This window comes from Echinops telfairi, unplaced genomic scaffold (assembly GCF_000313985.2).
Source record: "Echinops telfairi isolate 266 unplaced genomic scaffold, ASM31398v2 ScPeMD7_7468;HRSCAF=8506_0, whole genome shotgun sequence".
Taxonomy (NCBI): Eukaryota; Metazoa; Chordata; class Mammalia; order Afrosoricida; family Tenrecidae; genus Echinops; species Echinops telfairi.
Window position 1 is genome coordinate 8,621,368 of NW_022111369.1, and position 22,083 is coordinate 8,643,450.

Here is a 22,083-nt window from a genome sequence, read left to right on the forward strand (position 1 = left end):
ACCAGAGGATGTACACTGGTACAGATAGGAACTGGAAACACATGGAATCCAGGACAGATAAACCCTTCAGGTGAGAGTGGCAATACCAGGAGGGTGGGATAAAACGGGGGAACCGATTACAAGGATCTATATATAACCTCCTCTCTGGGGAACGGACAACAGAAAAGTGGGTGAAGGGAGCTGTCAGACAGTGTAAGACATGACAAAACAATAATTTATAAATTATCAAGGGTTCAATGTGGGGTGTGGGGGGGATGAGGAGCTGATACCAGTGGCTCAAGTAGAAAGCAAATGTTTTGAGAATGATGATGGCAACAAATGTACTTATGTGCTTGACACATAAGAGCCCCCAATAAAATGATTTAAAAACAAAACAAAACAAAAAAGTTGTTGTTAGGTGTTGTCCAGTGGGCTCAACAAGGACCCATGTACAATCGAACAAGACCTCCTCTTCCTTCTTCCAGGTCTGCTCTTACATTGGAGGCTTGCTGAAACCTGTTCACCATGCTGATGCTCTGCTATGGGAAATACAAGTAGCACCATACCCAGCATCACATTTAACATGCAAGCTACCGCATCAAGGCAAACTGACAGGTATGTGGGTTTATGAAGACAGAAGGTCACAAACACACAGAGAGCTTCTCAGAGGACATAGTGCTCGTGGTGCATTGACCAGGGAACTGCAGCACGGCTTCAGCAATGCAGAAGAATCACAGATGCACAGTAGAAAGTCTGAAGAAGATCCACCAGGTGTAAATCTTAATAGATTGGGGGCTTCATTGTCCATTTCCTCTGGATTGTATGTTCGGATGACTACAGTACTCATTCTTGTCATCGGGGACATGCTGATGGTTACTTTGACTATAATAAAACCTGACAGAGTAAATAGGGAAAGTATGCTCTGATTTGTAGGAAGCTACTGTGCTTCTTTATGATTTCAGGTACGTAAAAAGTATGTAGAGAAAAATCAGTGTTTCATTAAAATATTAAAAACAGCCCAACTGGTATGACAATGACATATTTTCCCTTTCCTACATGTCTATGCACACTCATTTCTCACTTATCAACACGGTTAAGTTTCAAAGACCAGTTTGTTTGGAAAAAAGTTAATGTAATTAAAGTGTAATTTAAAAATGGAGGATGACCACATCATCACAAAATGGAGGGTGACTACATCGTTATGTAACTGGCAAATCTCATCATTACATACTTGCCAAACCCCTGAGAATCGTGGCCCAGCAAGGTTGATGTATAACTTTAACTCTCACAGCTGCACTGTTTTCAACACATGGCACCTTGGCAGCTGCCCCTGCTGGACATCAGTCATGGATCAAATAGTGTCAGCGAACGAGGAGCTTCGTCGGTGAAACGTAGACCTAGTCCACATGAGTATTTTCACTATCAATGTGAAGCATGAGGCTTTTCACTATGAATGCAATATTTTCAAAATCAAAAGGATTAGAAATCAGGCCTGTGTTTCTAATCCATCAGCATAGTATTTTTGCTGTGGGTTTTGGTTTGGTTTTTTGCTGGTCAACCTAAAAATGGTCATTTTAAAGGTATACTTCAGTACATGATGTTCATAAACTACCCACTAGAGAATAACTTCCTATTATCCGAGGCCGCCTGCCTTAAACTCCTACCCACTCGTTTATTTTCTGTCTCTATGTTGTCTACTTTAGCTCTTTCATGCAACTGAGATCAGACACTGTTTGTCCATTGTTTCTGGACTATTTCACAAGGTACGCTTCCAAGGTTTAACTAAGCCATGCTACGTATCAGAGTTTTATTTCTCTTGAGGACTGGATATGTTCCACTGTGTGTAGCTAGACCATTTTGTTTATCCACTCATCTGTGGATCGCACGTCTGTCTCTTGGCCATCATGACAAATGCTACAGTGAAGATTGGTGTACAAGTATCTGTTTGAGTCTCTGCTTTCAATCCTTTAGGGTATGTATCAAGAGGTGAGTTTTTGATACAATTCTTATAGACATATGTACTAATTAAAATCTGGTTCTATTTCCATTAGGTCTCCACCAAACTTTGATTAATTATTATACAATATATGTGTTTGGGGGATTATTGTTGCAGGACCACTGAATTCCTGACAAAAATAGTTTTTAGAAGTTTGGAAATGGGCAGTCGTTACACAACCTGGTGAAAATAATGAATGTCACGGAATTGTCTGTATTACCAAAAAATGTTGAAGTAACTAATGTCATCAGTTTGTGTTCAGAAAGTTATGTTTAGAAAAGTCTATTGTGGCTACGGTTTGAGAAAGCTCCGTTAATACTTGTCTCTGTTGCGATGTTCCAGCCCTAACAGAAAGTACGTGCACTGAGTACTGACTGAGTGTTAACATTCAGAAGGTGGCTTATGGCTCAAACATGTTGTTCTATAGGGTTTATGGGCTAGAAGAAGGAGAGGACTTCTTTTAAAGAAATTATTTCTATCTAATTGGCTATTATCTATTATGTCCAAAAGCCAAACCAAGACACCCACCCAGTGGTGTTATCCTTGAACCAAGATCAACTGCTAGGTACCAGAGTGCACCCACTTGTTCCCACAGGGTGAGGCAGAAGGCAATTCAGCACGAAATGCACATCCCCAAGACCTATTTGCAGGTATTGTTTATTTTGATATGGCCTTGTAGGGTTTGGAGAACTTGTATATTTAAGCATTTTAAACCATGTTCTTGATTTTGGGTGGATTTTTGCTTTGTTCTGAGCTCATGAGCTACTATTTTTATCTGTTGCCCTGTTAGCACAAAACTTTGCAAGTAATCTAAAATTGCCAACTAATTGGTTTATTAAATTGTAACTTTTAAAGAGCTTGTACACTATACATGAAATTATATACAATAGAGTGAGAAAATTTTAATTTTAAATCAATTTGCAAAAATTCATGAAAATATTACCAAATAACCAAAGAGACAAAAAATCATAATTTCAAGGTGACTTGACAGCATCTAACAACGACAACATGACACAACACTCAGTGAAATTTTAAAAAATGAACCCTCATTACATGGGGGCGGGGAGGTAGGTGGTAGATCCCCAAAGCTCTAACACCCATCTCTCTCTTAAAAAGGGATTTCTGCTCGTATTTCCCCTCTAATTACAAAAGTTAGACACTATCCCTAAATCACTTGTAGGAATTTATCTTAAAGATACTTGCACAAGCTTACCATCAGTCAATGTGAGATGAAGAAAGTATGGTGCATAATGGAATTACTGCCTTTTGATTGTGAGGAAAATTATGCATTAGGTACAAATCAATCATAAGCATGTTTTGATTTTACCACATAAAAAAAGATAATTTTCCCTTTAATACTACTTAGAGTTTATTGTATAGTGCGCCCTGCTTTAGAGATGCAGAAGCATGACAAGAATGAAAATCACCGAGAGTGAGATGCCAAGGAGTCGCTGTTGACTTCTGGTGCCCACGTGTGCATCAGCCGAGCTGTGCTGCACAGCCTTCTCGATGCTTGGTCTTGTCGGAGGTAGACCATTAGGCCTCTCTCCCAAGGGGCCTCTGGGTAGATTGAAACCTTCAGTCCTTCTGTTAGAGGCATCAAAACGTTGACTCCTTCGCGGGGCTTACATTCTGCAAATGTAAGACGACTGAACAAAAAAAGGTGGGAGGCAAGGTTTGGGCAATAAAAAGCGAAGACGAACAGAAGGCTGTTTGAACCAGGAATGCCAGCCCTCGAGGCCCTTGACGAGACTGACAGCGCGGCTGCGGCAATGGGCTCCAACACAGGACCAGCTGTGAGCGTGGCACATGACCATGTCTCCTTCTGCCGTCCACGGGGTTGCTATGAGCAGGAGCCAAAGAGGTGGCACCAAAGAACAACAGCAGGCGGTCCTCAATTACACTTTTGAAAATGAAGACTCATTACACCAAAAACTCACTGCCGCTGGGTGGATGCCGAGTCATGGAGACCCTGTGGAACAGGACGGAGCTGCCCCGTGAGTTTCTGAGACGGGAATTCTTTACGGGAGGAGAAAGCCTCATGCTTCTCCCGTGGCGTGGTTTGCGGGTTTCCAACTGCTGGTCTTGCAGATCACAGCCCAATATGTAGCCACTATGGCACCAGGGCTCCTGAAGACCCATTAGAAAAAAAGTGGGGTGGGGGGGGGGCAGGATTAGCACACCAACAGAATAAGAACACCCATGTTCAACCTGCTGCAGCAGTAAGCAAGTCAACCGCTTCTCGATTCCTGTGCAAACATAAAAAGAGGCTCCACTGAACATGTTCCTATTCTTACTCAATTATAGATCTTGCTTGGAGTTCTTGTCATATTTAATAAATCAAAATTGTGTATGTACATTATTGATACTATTCTAATTATACTGACCATAATGGACTTTTACTTAATTGATCATCCCACTGAGGTTTCTGAAGAAATATTTAACCCGCATGAATTTTTTAAGAAAAGGTTAGGGATACAATATTATAATCACAGGGGGAAAATGGACAAGTGTCTTATGTGAGGACAATAGACTTGAAGCTATCAGATATCTCATGAGGACTCAGAATTCGATTTGACTGTAAATGCAGGAATTTTATCTTAAATACTAATTAAAGTAGAAAGGATACGGATGGAAGGGAAGGATTTAAATGTACTCTGAATTTAATGAAACAGACTACCCAAACTCAAGATAAGCAGTACTTGCCAATTAACTATGCAGCAAATGATAACCTCATTGAGGAACACATGGAAGGAAAGGCAGATAAAAGACAGCCAATGTGGAAGGCAGAATTCCTTCTAGGATCCTATTCTGTAAGGAAGGCGCCCTGGTGGTTATAAGTTGGGATGCTAACTACAAGGTCAGCAGTTTCAAACCATCTCCTTGGGAGGATGGGCCTTTCTACTCCCATAAAGAATTACAGTCTCAAAAACCCGCAGGATCAGTTCTGTCCTTCCCTCCAGGATTGCTACGAGTCAGCAGTGAGTTTAGTTTGGATAGTATGTGTGGAATTGGGCCCTAAATCCTGAGGGAGGAGCCAGAGCAGAAGGCTGCCTGCTCCTCCTTCTTCAAGGGGTTGTTAAGAGCTGCTATTTTATTTTCCCTTTCCAACTAGAAGTCATATTCAAAGACCAGGATGCAATGAAATTTTTACAAATCAGAGTTTGAACTAACATTTGAAGTTTAGTAAAACCAAACACCAGATTGAAGTAAAAGTAAAAAAAGAAGGCAAATGAAAAAGAAAGTCCCCCCAAAAGGAGGGGGAAGAGTTGGGGGTGGGGGTGGGGTAGAGTATCTAAATGAAAACATTGAGCCCAAATTTTAAAAAGTGGAGTTGGCTTTTTAACCAGAAAAACAGCCTTTGAAAATGCCAAGTGCTCCGTTTATTAGTAGGAATAGAAAATCAATGAAGCAGTTAGCCTCTTGACACAGTACTGGTTTGTCCTTGGGGGTAAACTATGTGAGACTGCTGTCCACAGGATAAAGCAGGTTTAGAGGGACTGGGTGATTAAAAGCAGCGCTTGCTCTAAATCTGAACAAGAGGCAGTCAGGGAAATGCCACAAACTTAATGCTCAGTTAGCAGCAAGAAGCGAGCCAGTCTAATTCCATATTCTCATTTCCATTAAATCTAATTTCCATTGATGAGTCTACATAAACAAGGCCCTTGGCTATAACGAACGCCTTGAGATGGTTTAAAATATGCATATGCTATCAAATTCTATGTTTAAAAAGATTTCAGAGAAACCTATTTTGCTTCAAGAAAAAAATATATAGTAGCTTAATTCTTTTAAGAAATGGGAAACACTATTGACCAATGTTGTGTGGAGAGGAAAGAGACCCAAGACAAACAAAGCACTACTTTGGAACAAAGTAGGAGGCCTCTCACTTTCCGACTTGAAAACCTATTACACAGCCACGGAGTCAAAAGAGCCTGGTACTGGTACAAAGCTCAAAACGAAGACCACCTGAACCGAAGCCAGAACCCAGAAGTCCATCCACACACCTACAGACAACAGATCGTGGACAAAGGCATGTAATACATTAATAGGGCACAAGATAGTCTCTTCAACTAATGGCACTGGCAACATTGGATATCCATTTATATCTCACCCCCTATGCAAAATTGAGCTCAGCATGGGTGCAGGACCTAAGAGAAATCATAGAACTATAATGTTCATCAATGAGATTATAGGGACAAACTTAAGGGCCCCCAATACAGGGCATAAACACACACTGGCCCTGTGAGTTTTCCAAAACTAACTCTTTCTAGGAGTAAAGCCCCATCTTTCTCCCTTAGGAGTGACTAATGGTTTCAAACTGCCGATGTTGCCATTAGCAAGCAACTCATACCGACCACTACGCCACCAGGGCTCCTCTGAGTTGTAAACCCCACGCAATCCACAATTAAAAGGTTTTTCCAAAGAAAAAATATAGCAGCTTACGAAATGAGAAGGATTTTTTTTATTACTATTTCTAAAATATTCCCTGTAGGAGTTCCTAAGTTGAGCCAATTGTTAAGCGCTCAACTCTTAGCTTAAAAGTTATCGGTTCGAACACATCCAGAAGTACTTTGAAGACAGTAAGCCTTGGAAACCCATGCAGTAGTTCTGCTCTGCACACAATGTAGGTACGAGTTGGCACCAACCCAATGGCAACTAGCCATATCACAGCATAATCTACAGTGATAAGTATAATAGGCGCCCGTTTCTAAAACTGGTGCTGTGCAAGGCCAACATGACGTGTGTGTGTGTGTGTGTGTGTGTGTGTACACAAAGAATGACAATAGGGATCAGAGGTAGATGAAGGATATCCTTAGAAGCCGAATGTCACCTGAAGGACTTTTAACCTTCAGAACAAAACACACAGGCGCCCACAACCATATCACAAACGGCACTTTCCCTTTCCCTACCACAGTCTTCCTCTTTTTCACTGAGCTCCTCTTTAGCATACGGGAGGTTCCTTCTCAGGGATGGGTCTTTCCTGGTCAGAAGGGCAAAGGACACCCTGGCTTCTCTGGAGTGTTCCGGCTGTCCTTCACCCAAGACAAGATGGGTTTGCTCGTCTCCAATGCCACAGTGGTTTCCATACTCCTCTCCAGCACCATCATTCAAGTGCACCAATTCTTCTCTGGTCTTCCTTATTCAACGTCCAACTTTCACATGCACCTGAGGCAACTGATTACACTGGCAGTCCCTGATTAATAACCTACTCAAGTTAGCATTTTTATGCTAACCCCAGTAGCAAATAAAGGTGATATTTTTAAAAGATACTGATCATAAAAATAAATAATAGATTTTTTTAAAGCGAGGTATTCAAATTATGTCAGAACTGACTTATAAAGCAGAGAACCTAACTTCAAAACTAAATTCAGTGAGTTATTGTAACTTGAAGAAAAGTCAGATAATTTTACAGTTAACAGATTATTATTTTTGTTTTTTGTTATTCACTTCTTATAGGGACCTAAAAGTTAACCTTAAGTGGTTAACTTATTTTGGTGATTATTTTTTTTCAGTTATTAAATGAAACAAAGCTATATATTTATGCTCTATCAGCACCAGCCACAGTTTCTAGGTAACTTCAAATGTACTGTAATAACTAGCATTTGAGATTACGAGGAGAAAGATGAGGCTTTCTACTCCCGTAAAGAGTTAAGAGTCTTGGAAACCCAAGGGGCAGTTCTGCCCTGACCCATCAGGTTGCTATGAGTCAGCATCGACTGGCTGACAGTGAGAGAGAGAGAGAGAGAGACAGAGAGACAGAGAGAGACAGACAGACCCCGGAGAACCAATACCCTAGACCTCTTCACATCATGTCATTCTTTGGAAAACAACGTCCTCTGCGTCTCCTCTACCCACTTCCGACAAGCGAAGTAGCTCAGGAAGACGGAAGACTGTGATGTCCTTAATTTTCTTCAGGAAGTCCCCAATCCCACAGTGCTTTCCCAGCAGTACCTGCCATCCAGGTACTGCTATCCCATTAGCCCTACCAGCAACAACACCCCCCGACACCCCTTCCTGGCCAGTCTGCTCTCCCTTCAAAGCACAGGAATGAAGGAACACTTAGAAGATTGAGCGCTAAATGGATTGAATCTCTCCGCTCACCGAGACGGCTACACGCCTCGCCAGGCTCGTACACGGCATTCTGCACCCAGGGCTCCGTCCCCTGCCGGGTCGGGTGCCACTCAGGGCAGAGTCCAAGCCTGGCCTGCTTCAGTGCCACTGGCTATTAGCCAAGTCCTTGGCACCCAGGCACCAGAATGGCTGTTGGCGACAAAGATACCAATATGGTCTCACGCTTCTCCAAAATAACCCTCGGGGAACCTTCCTTTTGAAAACATGAATTTCAGACTGTGGCTACGTAACTATGACTTAGTTCTAGCTCTGAGAAAGCAAAGCGAAACGAACCCATTGCCATCGGTGCAGATGGAAGAACTGTTCCGTGGGGGTTGGCTTGGCTGTGGCAGCAAGATGGCCACGCCTTTCTGCCATGGGGAGTGCCAGCTGCTAGCCTTTAACAGGAGCCAGGTGAGCACCAACCATTGTGACCACAACGAGAAACATGCGACCGAAAAATGCCAGGCCGCCTGTGATCATTTACTTTAAGTGCACTTTTTATTGTGTCGAATGCATATACAAATCCATATATAACTGGGGATTGAACAAAACAATAAAAAAAACAAACAAGCAAAATTCCACAAACCTTGCTGCAGAAGGAGAACATTACAGGTAACTTAGAAGTCCCCACCCACGGGCCCCACCCCCATATACCAGTGAGTCGCCACGTCATCCCTGTTGAATATCATGTATGTCATGTGAAAAGCCCTGGGAGGAGTCTCCTAGATGACACAATCTACACTCTCTAATAAGTTTTTGGAAGTTCCCACCTAGCTTTAGGTTTTTCTTCATTCACTAGGTCTGCCTCCGCGTTTAAGGAGCTGCTTCGGGGTAAAGCTACCACTTCCCCTAGAGCGGAATCTGTCACCATGCGCAAACACTTGAAGGGGTGTGTGCCTCAATCACTCCCCTATATGGGGCACCAGGAAGTGAAACTTAGAAATCTAGCACATGGCAGAGGTGGGGCTCAAAACTAGGAAGGCTAGCTCTTAGCCACCATGCTGTGTTGCTGATGCTCTGAGACCTTAGGCTGTGCTTTGCAGGAGAAAGATGGGGCTTTCCACTCCCTCGACACTTACACTCTCAGACACTCATGGGGGTGAGTTCTACCCTGTCCCATAGGGTCTCTATGAGTTGACATCAACAGAATGGTGGCAGTGAGTTTGGTTTTTCTGGCTTGGTGACTCTATTTGAGGAGCCCTGGTGGCCACACACGAAGCTACTAACTGCGAGCTAAGCAGTTTGGAACCACATTTGGAGCTCAGGTGGTGCACTGGTGACCCATCGGGCTGTGACCCAGGTGGTCGGCCGTTTAAACCCACCAACAGCTCTGAGGGACAAAGACTGGACTTTCTACTCCTGTAAACAGGTACAGGCTGGGAAACCCGCAGGGGTCACTTGGAGTCAGCACTGGCACGGTGGCAGAGTAGCAAGTTCTACTCCATAGACTTGCAGTCTCGGAAACCCAGAGAGACAGTCCTGTCCTGCCCCATAGGGTCCCCATGAGTCAGCATTGCCTCGATGGCAATGAGCTTGGTTTTGTTGTTGTTGATGGTTCACCCTCTATTTACAACTATCAATGCGTTTGTGTGCTTTGCCTGAAGAGCCATGAAGTTCTTTTCCCCTTTGGGGGAAATAGTTCACCGTCTCTCCCTTCAGCCTCCCTCCCCACAGCTTCCAGGGAGGCAGCAGGCTGTGTTTGGCCTGCAGGCGATTACCGTCCACACATTAAGTGACACACTGCCAGGGGCTCTGAGTCATCTGATGCCCTCAGTGCCTGTGTAATGTGTGTCCCTCAGCCCGCCCCTCAGAGACTTGTCAGAGGCCTTTCCTGGAAACATCGAGAACCGGCAGGCATTTCACTGTAGCGAGCGTCTGAATCACCCGTTGCCTAGTAACTTGTTAGAGTTGGGCAAGAAAGCCAACAGACGCAGGTACACAGCAGATATTTATTCAGCCGGGCGTCCTCCCAACACCAGACTCTTGACTTCCTGCTTGACCCTCACCCCGTCCCTCCCCTGCCCGCTGTCAGGAGATGCTCCTTGGATTATTCTTTTCAAGTTGGGATCCTTCAAAGGGCACCCTCCTCAAGGACAGGAGGCACAGATCTCCTGCAGTTCAAAACCAGAGGCTGTGTTAGGCTCCCTCTTGGGTTCTGAAGGAATGCTTCAGTGCAAAAGGGAATCAATCATAGGAGACCGGAATCATCAAAGGGGGTGGGAACTAAATGTTGTCATACATGTTGCTTGTTCTCCCAGGAGAGTTAGTTCTCTGATGAATTCGCTAATCACATTCTACTGAAACATAATGAGTCACTAATTCTGATCTGGGTCAGGAGAGAATTTTTGTAGGGGACCCGAAGGCTGACTCATCCACTTGGCCACATTCAAGGTCAGAAAAATGACTATACTTACATGCACGTCCGTTTTTTTAAAATGCAGCAAGAAATCATTGATGGCCACACCTCAGGATAAGTATTTCAGAAATGAAGGAGTTCACCCTCAAATATGGTTATAAATATAGACAGCACCACAAGTCCCTGTTGTTTATTTTGCCACTGTCCTAAGGGCTATTTCCTAAGGGCTTCAATTTCAAGGTAGCACATATGCGTACGTCACTGTAGAAGTCAGAAATCTAAAATAAGATCGTCTGGGTTTGCATCTCCTATGAATTCTCCAGCCTTTATTGCTTCCCTTCTAATATGCCATGATTCCATATTTTTTCTTAGTTATTTGTTATCCATTACCTAGCCAAAGGAGGAAATGGGCTCTGCCCTCAGACAAGGTACGGGTTACGAGTATTTGTGGTTGTTGCTGCTGCTGTTCTTGGGTCCGTCTTCTCAGATATACCTGCTGTAGTGACGATGACAACAAACCCTCACTGACATCGAGTTAACTCCAACTCATGATGACCTTGTAGGACAGGGTAGCACTGCCCCTGTGGGTTTCCGAGCGAGTGACTCGGATGAGACAGAAGGGCTCATCTTTCTCCCCTGGAGAGGCTGGTGGTTTCGAACTGCTGACCTTGCGGTTTGCAGCCCAACATGGAGCTGCTAAACCACCTGCTATAGGTACAAGAAAATGAGTAAGCTTTGAAGGCCTGCCTAAATGTTACCTTTGATGTTGTTGGGCAAGTCCCAAGCCCACCGTATTTAATATCATAAACGGAAGGGGTACAATAGTAATTGATGGATTTCTCTTCTTTCCCCCCTCATTAAATAAGGTCCATCCTAATACTGGTTCCAGCATGACTAGTACCCATACAGCAAACTGTGAATTCTGACTCGGGACAACTGTATGTGTGTCTGGCAGCCAACAGCTACATTCCACAGGGTTTTCAAGGGCTGCGATCTTTGGAAGCAGGTCACCAAGCCTGTCTTCTGTGGTGTTCCTGGGTCCTCTGGGCAGCAGACTCAAATGGCTATCTTTCATTTAGTGGCTGAGCACTTACCTATATTTGTGCCACCAGGGAGGGGTGCCTAGCACACATGTTGTTATTGCTGCTAGTTTCCACCAAGTCAATTCCAACTCCTGGCAAATAAGTGCCATCTGACTGCTTTTCGTGGGCAGCTGGAAGAGGAGTGCATTCATTTACTCAGCTACCATGTCCAGCTTAAGCATCTGTGAAAACTTCTCCAAAACATTTTTCTTTTTGAAAGGCATGGTTGGTAGGTACACATATCTCGCCCATCTAAAATAATCGCTCAAGTCCAAGTCTCTCATAAAATACTTTCTTACAAGTCATACTATGGTTTTACAGCAAAGAGAGAAAAAAACAGAGAGATTTGTCTTATTTAGTAAGAAACAGCCGAGGTTCCACTTTTGGCTCACATGACTCAAAGGAAAGCGGTTGCTTGCTGTGCGCTACCAAGGCAACTTACACTCACAGGAAGGCCACAGGGCAGAGAAGAGCTGCCCCGGTGGGCTCCAAGGCTGGGGTCTTGATGGGAGCAGAGTGGAAGGCCTTTCTTCGGCAGAGGCTGGTGGTTTCAAACCACTGACCTTTGGGTTAACAGCCAACTGCTTAGTCATGCCCCACGAGGGCTCCTCTGTAAGGGGAGTAGGCTTTTAGAACAACTAGCTCCTCCCACTCAAATTCATAAGACAGAGTTGCATCAGAAAGACAAGGGCAAAGAGTGATGGATGAATACATAATGGTCCCAGAGATACTCAAGTGGCCAAAATGTGCCCAAACATGACATTTCCAGGACTATCCAGGGAAGTTTCAGGATGGGCGCATCCTGAGCTATCAGACTGCCTAACTGAAAGTCTATGGCTGTGAATCAGAGGAATTGAGCTAATCCACCTATCTAATAGTCGAGTTACAGAAAATGACAACAGGGGGCCTTCCTGCCTATACACAGACAATGAGCGGATCCAAGGCCGGGTCAGCAAGTCAAAACTAAGCGGAAGCCATTTGATACCCTGCAGCTTCTTGCTGTCTCTATGTGTTAGAGGTAAACGCTAAGCCACTGTGTAGACAGACAGGTGAAGGATGGCGAATTTTACAACAGAGCCCAAACGGAAGTCAGAGCCTAATGACAAAAGCCGTCACTGCATGTGTCACTCACCACTAACACTGCAGGCAGATGAGGCAAATCTTTGCAAACAGACTGTGGCAGGCATACCAGGCCACTCCCAGGTTCACTAATGCACTAGAAGGTCTCAGCATACCTTTAGCCGCACAGTAGCATGGTGGTTACTCAGTGGACTCTTCATCTGCAAGTTCACCAGTTCAAACCCACCAGCCACTCCTCGGGGAAAAGACAGGGCTTTCTACTCCTGTCAATAGTTAAGTCTCGGCGGTTCTACCCTAGTTCAGTGCCATGCGGCGGCATCGACTGAGAGACAGTGAGATGACTGGCTGAGCGAAGGCGGGAAAACAAAATCCACACACGCAGGGGGCGCGTGGGGCAGAGTTCAGAGGAATCAGGACACTTGTCTCCAAGAGTCCAGTCTCAGAGGGGTCACACAGGACTTAAGTCCCCACTCAAAACCTTGCGGCAACTCACGTGGGAAACTCACGTGGGAAACATTGTCTACCAGCTAGTTAGAGACAGCACACTGAAGATTCACACTGGGGGCGGGTGAAGAGGCACCCCTGCCAGGTATACACCCAAATTCCAGACCCGAAAGAGGAAAGTTGAACCCCAGGATCTGCATAAGTGCTGTGAGCCACTCTCAGCAGAGAAGGGTGTCCATTAGTAGGTCACCCTGTCCACAGCACTATTTAAATTGTGGCACACCAGACAACGGACTACTCTCCAAACGTTGTCAAAAAAAAAAAAGAATGAAGAAGCTATCTTGTCCTAATTTTGTTAGACTACTAAAATACGAAGGGGCTCCAAAAAGTGCATGGAACCATTCCAATATCTTTCCATTCAGTTTTTCCACGAACATTTTGAAGCTCCCTGGCATAGCACTGAGGCGCCCTGGAGGCGTAGTGGCTACATGGTGGGCCGGGATCCAGCCCGTCAGCAGCTGAAACCACCAGCCGCTCTGTGGGAGAAAGATGGGGCTTTCTACTTCCATAGGAACTCACAGGGGCAGTTCTACCCTATCCTACAGGGTCGCTATGAGCTGGCACAGACTTGATAGCAGTGAGGTAGGTGTTTTTGGTTTTCACTGCTGTGGAGGAAGTACCGTGCATTAGCCTTCTGAAGGGGACAAATAAGAATTCATATTCATATCTGCTTCTTTATGAATAAGAAACCTGGGGAAGATGACAACTAACAAAGAGCCTGTGGGAGGAGAGGTCAGAGAGGGAAGCTGAGCAGGAGGGAGTCAAGGTGGCCACAGCTCCTCATCTTCTGCACTTGTCTCTAAAGACGTACCTGGGAGCAGGAAGTAAAAATGGCACACCTGAAAACTCATTCTTTCTTTCCGAGGGTGAAATTTTATCAACCTGGCGATGTCAATCTTGTATATTTTTGTCTGATGAAGCATTGGGGCAGCGATTACATTTGAGCAGCGGTTCTCAATCTGTGGGTTGCGCCCCCTTTGGGAGTCGCCTAAGACCATCAGGAAAACACATATTTCTGATGGTCTTAGGAAGTGAGACACGGCTCCTCTATCCGCCTCTGGGCGGATCTGCCCACATCCAGATAGACCCACGAACGAGTCCCTGGTGTGGAGACTTACCCACGCTACCCCTTGCTTCAAGACAAAATTTCATTTATTTGTAATTAGAAATAAACATTTCACAATATATAATTAGATATTGTTTTTGTGATTCATCACTATGCTTTAATTATGTTCAATGTGTAACCATGAAAATATATCCTGTATATCAGATGTTTGCATTATGATTCAAAACAGTAGCAAAATTACAGTGATGAAGTAGCCACGAAAATAAATTTTATGGTTGGGGTCACCACAACAAGAGGAACTGGATTAAAGGACCGTGGAAGGTCTGCGCTTTAGGAAGGCTGAGAACCACTACATTTGGGCATATGGTGGTAAAATTGTGCTAACTGATTTTTGCAAACCAGGCATACACTCTTTCCAGTCCTACCTTGAAAGGGGTTCCCCTCGGGCATGTTGCAGTGGGCCATGCTCTGGGCGCCTCTCTTCTCCCATTTGTTTGCTAAGGATATTTCGGGGCTTTTTCAAAGCTCTGTGACAGCAGGGATCTCATTATGCTTGTGTCTGTTCACAGCAGCCCGCAGAGCCTTTGGTGCACAGATGGCGTTCACTCGGTAAGAGCCTAGAGAAAAACTGGTTCCTTGTCCTCACTGAGGGAGACATGTCACCAAGGTGAGCTGCAACCCCCAGAGTCTCAGCCCCAACGAGGCAATCAAATCCACACAGCATTCCTAGTGTTATTTTGAATTTTTACCCCAAAGCGCAGTGAATGCTATGCTTAAACGCTGAATCTGAAATAATCCTAAAAAACGTAATTTCCATGATCGGGATATGACTTGGCTCTTAGGAATAAGTACTTGGCTGCTAACCCAAAGGATGGTGGTTCAATCTTAGCAGCTGCTCTGTGGGGAAAAGATGAGGCTGTCTGCTCCGAGAGAGAGTTCCAGTCTAGGAAAATTCCAGTCTAGGAAAACTGAAGGAGCAGTTCTCCGCTGCCCTAGAGGGCTGCCCCGAGTCAGAACTGACTTGCTGGTTGTGGGTTTGGTTTCATTTTAGGCATACTTCTTAGAGTCCCTGGAGGTACAGAAGGTCATCATGCTTGGCTGCTAACCACATTGGAGGTTCAAGCTCAGCTTCAAGTTCAGCCAGAAGCATCTCAGAGGAAAGGCCTGGAGACCTGCTTCTGAAAAGACAGCCATTGGAAACCACAGGGAGCACAGTTCTACTCCAACAACGCCCAAGGAGACTGGCTTGAATGTTTTGGTTTACATGGCTCTTCGCTGGGTCCCCCTTTTTAGGTCGATTAGCATGCTAATTAGTAATGACAAAATAAGAATGGTAATCAACGGTGCCCTTAGCTATACAAAAGAATGAAAAGTATAGCTATTTTTATTGTCAAGAAAGAACTTGTTCTTAAACTTGCACTCAAATTAGTCCAAACACCAAACTCAGCTGTACAATGTCAATGAGGAGGCTTCCTTCCTCCTCAGCAGGTGTGGAACAGGGAAAACGACCACACCTCTTCTTAGCCTTGGATTTTTAAAAGCCAGGAAACCAGAATTGCAATTGCAGTAGTTTTGCTAGAGAGTCAACATTGTTGACTGATCTGTCTTCAAAGATTTCTAGTGCCACCATGAGTGCTTCTAAGGCACGGCTGAAACGGGGCTCTCCTTGGCCATAATCCAGGAGGTTCCAGTTTCCCAGGTTATCTCGGTTCCTCTTGCTGTCAGGTCAATAATCCAAAGAGCTAGGACACCCTCACAACTGGCACAGCTTTAGCTCTGTGCCCACTGAAGACGCTTTGGATGATAATTTAGAAGTTCTTAAACAGGCTCAGCATTTATGAAATGTCTCCGTGGGGAAGACAAGCAGAGAAGCTGCAGTTAGGTGGCAGACAGGCAACCTTCCAAACCAAGCCAAACCCAACTCCACAGGCATCGAGTTGATACTGACTCACAGCTTCTCTTTATAGAGTTTCTGCGAGTTTGCATGTTTCTACAAGAACAGATGACCTCATCTTTCCCTGATGGAAGGCTGGAGGGTTTGAACTGCTGGTCTTGTGGTTAGTAACACATCGCTCACCAGATACTGACACTAGAGCACCTTCTCATTGCCATCGAGCTGATTCCTATAGCAACGCTACCGGGCAGGATAAAACTGCCCCTGTGGGTTTTCATGATGGTAACTTTTTAAAGGACTAGAAGGCCTCATTCTTTCTCCAAGAGGCTAGTGATTTTGAACTGCTGACCTTGTGATTCATAGCTCAATGCACAACCCACTCCACCACCTGGGCTCCTTAAGTCATGTAAATTATACTTATGCTACAGCATCAGGAAGCAGCAGACTTACTAGTGACAGAGTTTAGCACAGCAAATCCCACCTCGGTCCATGTAGCAGTCAAAGGTCCATGGGCAGTGGCAGAGTCCTCTCTGAGAAGGGCAGTCTCTGGGCAGAGGATGATAGTTCTAGAGAGAGGGGGAAATGTGTGAAGTTAAAGAATGAATTATGCTTTGTTGTTCTATTTGTTGGTTTTATGAAGGTAGATGTGTTCTCCAATATGGACCCCTAGAAAAGTTATGGAGCCCTGGTGGCACAATGGGCAAGTGCTCTATAGCTAACCAGAAGAGGTTGGCGGTTCAAACTCACCCTGACAAATGGCTCCCGTGAGTATTAAACACTATTGGTCCAGTTCCTCACAACTGGACCAATAAGTAGCAACATGATCAATGAAGAAAAGGCTGACGTGGCCAAGGACTTTGTCTTGCTTGGATCCACAATCAATGCTCGTGGAAGCAGCAGTCATGAGATCAAATGACACACTGCATTAGGTAAATGTGCACAGGTCTCTTCAGAATATTGAAAGGCAAGGTGCTACCTTGAGGACTAAGATGTGCCTACCCCAAGCCATGGTATTCTCCATCGCTTTACGTGCATGTGAAAGTTGGACATTTGAGTCCTGGTGCTGGAGGAGAATGCTGAAAGTGCCCCGGACTGCTAAAAAGACCAGCAGATCTGTCTTGGAAGTGTGGCCAGAGTGCTCCTTAGAGGCAAGGATGGCAAGACTTTGTCTTCCGAACTCTGCACATGTTGCCAGGAGAGACCAATCCCTGGAGAAGGACATCATGCTTGGTAGAGAGGAAGGGCAGTGGAAAAGGGGAAGGCCCTCAATGAGCTGCATGGCTGCATGGCTGGGCTCAGGAATGGGATCAATGGTGCGGATGGCGCAGGATCGGGCAGCGTTTGTGTCCTCCTGCTGTGCATAGGGCTGCTAAGAGCCAGTACTGACTGGATGGCACCTAACGACAATAAAAACTGGACAGTTCTAATCTGCCTCTAGGATCAAACGTCATGGCATCAACCACAATAACAACGGAAGAGTCTCCAGGAGATCAAGGGCTCTGCCAGGTACAGGTGTTTCAAGTGACGAGACGAGGGTGGACCAGTCATTCTATAAATATGCACATAAGAGCTACCACCCACTGCTCTGGTGTGGAACACAGAGCAATGCAGACAGATTGCCTTTTGCTCTTGAAGCACACATTCTCGTTGCGAATAAACAAATGAACAAGAAAGATCGTGGATTAAGTCAAGGTCAGAGCATGTGGTCAGGGAGGCCTCTCCCCAAAGAAGTTGAAGACAGAAATAATACACAGGAGCCAGCTGTGGATGCCAGAAGAGCATTGTAGGCAGCGGCAGCAGCTGGCTCCAAGGCTGCAAGGCAGGAATGGGCCAGGCAAGCTTAAGGACGCGAAGAAAGAGCAAGCCCTGCTGAGCGAGCCCGAGCGCAGAGAGGGAAGGAGACATCCCGCAGGTGGGGCGAGACCAGGGCATACAGGGGTCTGTGAGGCAGGTAGAGTGGCTGCCTACAAACAGGCCGCATGAAGCATCAGGGAAGTTCACATTGACGTGCACTGTGTCACCTTCAAACGAAACGGAGGACCATTCACTCCAAAGGACATATAGTCCCTGTGATCTCTTCATGGATTTTTTTAAGAACTGAAATTTGGCTTGTAGGTGGAAGTAAAAGCTATGCCATTATCCAGAGGTCTATAGGTCATAAAACCACCATGGAAAAATCATGAGAACAGTTTTAAGATTTGACTAGCAATCTCTCTTTACACACGCACATACACACACTTATATACTCTGTGAATAGGGTCACAATGAGTCAGCCAACTCAATAGTACTTAAAAACCAAAAGCAGCAGCAAACACACACACACACACACACACACACACACACATACACACACACACACACACACACGCCCAGGTGGTATAGTGGGTTACGTGTTGGGTTAGCAGTCTCAAGTTAGTAGTTCAAAACCACTAGCCTCCCCTGGGAAAAGAAGAGGCTTTCAACTCCTTTATAGAATTACAGTCTCAGAAAAACGACAGGGGCAGTTAGACCCTGTCCTATTGGGTCCCTGAGAATCGTAATTGACTTGACGGCAGGGAATACGCGGCATGATAGTTATGTTATGCACCTTGGCAGCTAACTAAAAATCCACTCAGGCTCCAAGGGGAAAAAACCTAACAATCTGCTCCTACAAAGATTCAAATTCAAAAACTCAAACTCACTCCTATCAGGTCAGAGTGAGCTACACATTGGGCTGCTGACCACAAGGTCAGCTGTTTGAAACCACCAGTCACTTCAAGGGAGGAAGATGAGGCTCTGTTGTTGTTGCTGTTGCTGTTGTCTACAGGTGTCATCCAGTTGGTTCCAAGCCATAGCAATCCTATGCACAACAGAAGGAACCACTGCCACGTCCAGTGCCACCCACACCATTGTTCCTTGTCCGAGCCCATTGCCACAGCCGCTGTGTGAATCCATCTGGTGGGTTTGAATGGCGAGTTTGAGTCAGGTGACAATGCCTCTCTCTTATGACCCTGAAGCTTCTTCCATAGCCCCTGTGTCAATCCAGCCCATTGCGGGCCTTCCTCCTTTTCACTGCCCCGACACTTTCTCAACTTCATGTTCTTCCCCAGGGACTGGTCTCTCCTGACAACATGGACAACGTATATAAGATCAAGTCTCACCACCCTCTCCTCTAAGGAGCACTCTGGCCGTACTTTTCCCAAGACAGGTTTGTTTGTCCTTTTGAAGGACCATGGTATTTCCATATTCTCTTCACCAGCTCCACAATTCAAATGCATGTATTCTTTTTCGGCCTTCCTTATTCAACGTCCAACTTCCATGTGCACATGAGGCAAGTGAAAATACCAGGGCTTGGATCAGGCACAACTTAGTCCTCAAAGGAACATCCTTGCTGTTCAATGCTCTGAAGAGGTCTTATGCAGCAGATTTACCAATGTATCTTTTGATCTCTTGACTGCTACTTCCATGAGCACTGATTATAGATCCAAGTGTGATGGCTTGGAAATAGGGCCTCAAACAATTCCCAAACTGTGTGTTTGCCTTGGGGGAGAGTTATCTGCAGCATTCTAAAAAGAACAGAAACAAGAAACAAAGAAAAACAAAAACCCAATTCACTTCCATTGAGTCATCTGCCGCTCACAGCAACCTCACGGGGCAGAGCAGAAATGCCCCTGGAGATTTTGAGACTGCAACAGGAGTAGAAAGCCTCCTCTTCCCAAACTGTTGACTTCCTGCTTGGCAATCCCAATCCATAAGGATTAAGTTAATTACCCACTGTAAAGTCAAGATTAAAGTTAGCACAGATAGATAGTGGATGAAGAAAAAACTGAACTAACAGAAAATTCCCAACAAGACACAGCTCTGAGTTCCAATGCTTTTCATGGATGGGTTACAAAAGTCTAACTTGCACAACTTTTACTTGCCCCGGGAAGCTACATAAAACCACCTCTGGGAAGATTAAACCAGCTCTCAATCAACAAAACCTCCATCACAATCACCTGTACTTGCTGTATGGACAGCTTTGAAACACTGAAGGCTTCAAGTCTTCTCTTGTACTACAAGAAAGCGAACCAAGAAGCCAGTGCACCAGTTCCTACTGACTTGCAAATCTGACTTAAAGACACTCTGGGCGATGGGTCCCATCTGTGACTGGGGACTGCCTGTGTACCAAACAGTTCCTGGAGAAATATAATGAAAAGAAAATGAATGTTTCCACAAACTTTTTGAAAACCCCCCCCATCTGAAAATGTTCAAGAGGGTCAAACTGGAGGAAGCTATAAATTAAAACAGCTTAAAAAACAAGTCAAAATGATATTCTTAGTTAGCAAGTAAGACAAAGTAAACATACCTGGCTGTCCCCGGCTAACATGTCCTGCTATGGATCAAAGGACAGACAGACAAGCCAAATTACAGCCGAGCAGGATAGTTACTCTTGGGTTATAAATTAGACCATAGATGATGCTCAGCCCTGGGGGCATAATGGTTACAAGTTGGGCTGCTAACCACAAGGTCAGCAGTTTGAGACCACCAGTCACTCTGTGGGAGAAAGATGAGGCTTTCTACTCCGGTAAAGAGTTCTAGTCTGGGAAACCCACAGGAGAGTTCTTCCTCGTGGCCTTTGTTGGTTCTCAGCTAGATGGCCTCCTGCTTATCTTCAAGCCTTTAAGACTCCAGACGCTATATCTTTTGATAGCCGGGCACCATCAGCTTTCTTTACCACATTTTGAACTGCATATTTGGCTGGGGAAAGATAGGTGGCTGGGGGAAAAAAAAAAGTGGAAAACCAACACGCACCTTTTCGAGCTCAGAGAGTACAGGTGCCATTCCCTTATCTGTAGGTTTGGAGAGGAGCCCTGGTGGCATAGTGGTAGCTGGGTTGGGCTGCTAATCTCAAAGTCAGCAGTTCAAAAGCACCAGCGGCTCCATGGGAGAAAGACACGGCTTTTTACTGTCAGATACTCACAGTTCTACCCTGCCCTATGTGGTGGCCATGAAATGCATGAACTCAATGGCAGTGAGCTTGGTTTGCTTTTGTGTGTGTTAGGAGGAGATGGTGCAGGCAAACACGTATTCCTCTTGGGGGATGGGGAGGGTTGGGCCTTGTCACTTCCCCATGTAAAGAACATACCTTCCCCACAGAAGAAAGGTCTGTACCTCGCAGGCAATAGGCATTCGTGCAAACCAGGTAAACCTGTATAGGATACTCCTCATTGTGTCACTGGATAAACCCCAAAGGGGGACTCTAATAATTAAAGTTTTCTTTAATAGGTCATGGCAATAGGAGACAAATATACAATTCTACTGGCTTGGTGGATTTCAGGGACACTACTTCCCTAGAACCTGCAGTCCATCCCGCACTTCTGATAAGAGCTGAGAGGGACCAGTGCCAGCTCCCTGCAAAGTCTTCTCTACCATCAGGAAAAAGGCAGCCGCCTGAAGCCACTATGTAACCCGATGCAGGGCAAGGCGGCTTTCCCCAGAAGCAGCTATTTTTCTGTCTAATGGACTTGCGAGCCTCATCTTCTGGCAAAATCACACCCATCTTCACCCCGGGGAATCAATAACTCAGAAGACTATGCCTATTTATCATAATCTGCCCAGGCCCGCCTAATAGTTAGATGTGGAGTTCTTCCAAATAACAAAAGCTATTGTGGTAAAGAACCAGTGTAAGTTGGAGAAGAAATGAATGTTTAAAAAGACTAGTTATTAGAAAGCAACCCTTTGTGCCATCAAAGCACCTGTGGTCCTTCAGGGATCCCCAGGCTGCACGTGGAAGACACGGTGGGGTTGACTTCCATGGTTATTCTACAAGCCCCACAACGAAATTGGTGTTCTAGTGACATATCCTTTTTTTTTTTTCTCATTCCATCAGGCGAAACAAAAACATAACGTTCTTCTTAAAATGAGTCATTTTGAGAATCTTTATTCACATGGAATGATGTTAATTTTTCAATCTGGTTACTAGACTCTATCAGCGTATTCTCACGTTTTAATACTTCTGAGGTATGGATGCACCGATACAGCCATCAAATG

At 45.1% G+C, this 22,083-nt stretch overlaps 1 protein-coding gene across 2 annotated transcripts in view; it reads right to left on the reverse strand.

Moving 5' to 3' along the window:
• SGMS2 (sphingomyelin synthase 2) overlaps positions 1 to 22,083 on the reverse strand; it is a 96,804-nt gene that overhangs the window by 34,178 nt on the left and 40,543 nt on the right. Inside the window, exon 2 of one of the 2 annotated variants that reach the window (XM_045284193.1) lies at positions 16,553 to 16,637. The gene's annotated coding sequence lies outside the window, so the exon portion shown is untranslated. Of the gene's footprint in view, positions 1 to 16,521; positions 16,638 to 22,083 lie in introns of both variants that reach the window. The other variant, XM_004703299.2, reaches the window with a different exon arrangement.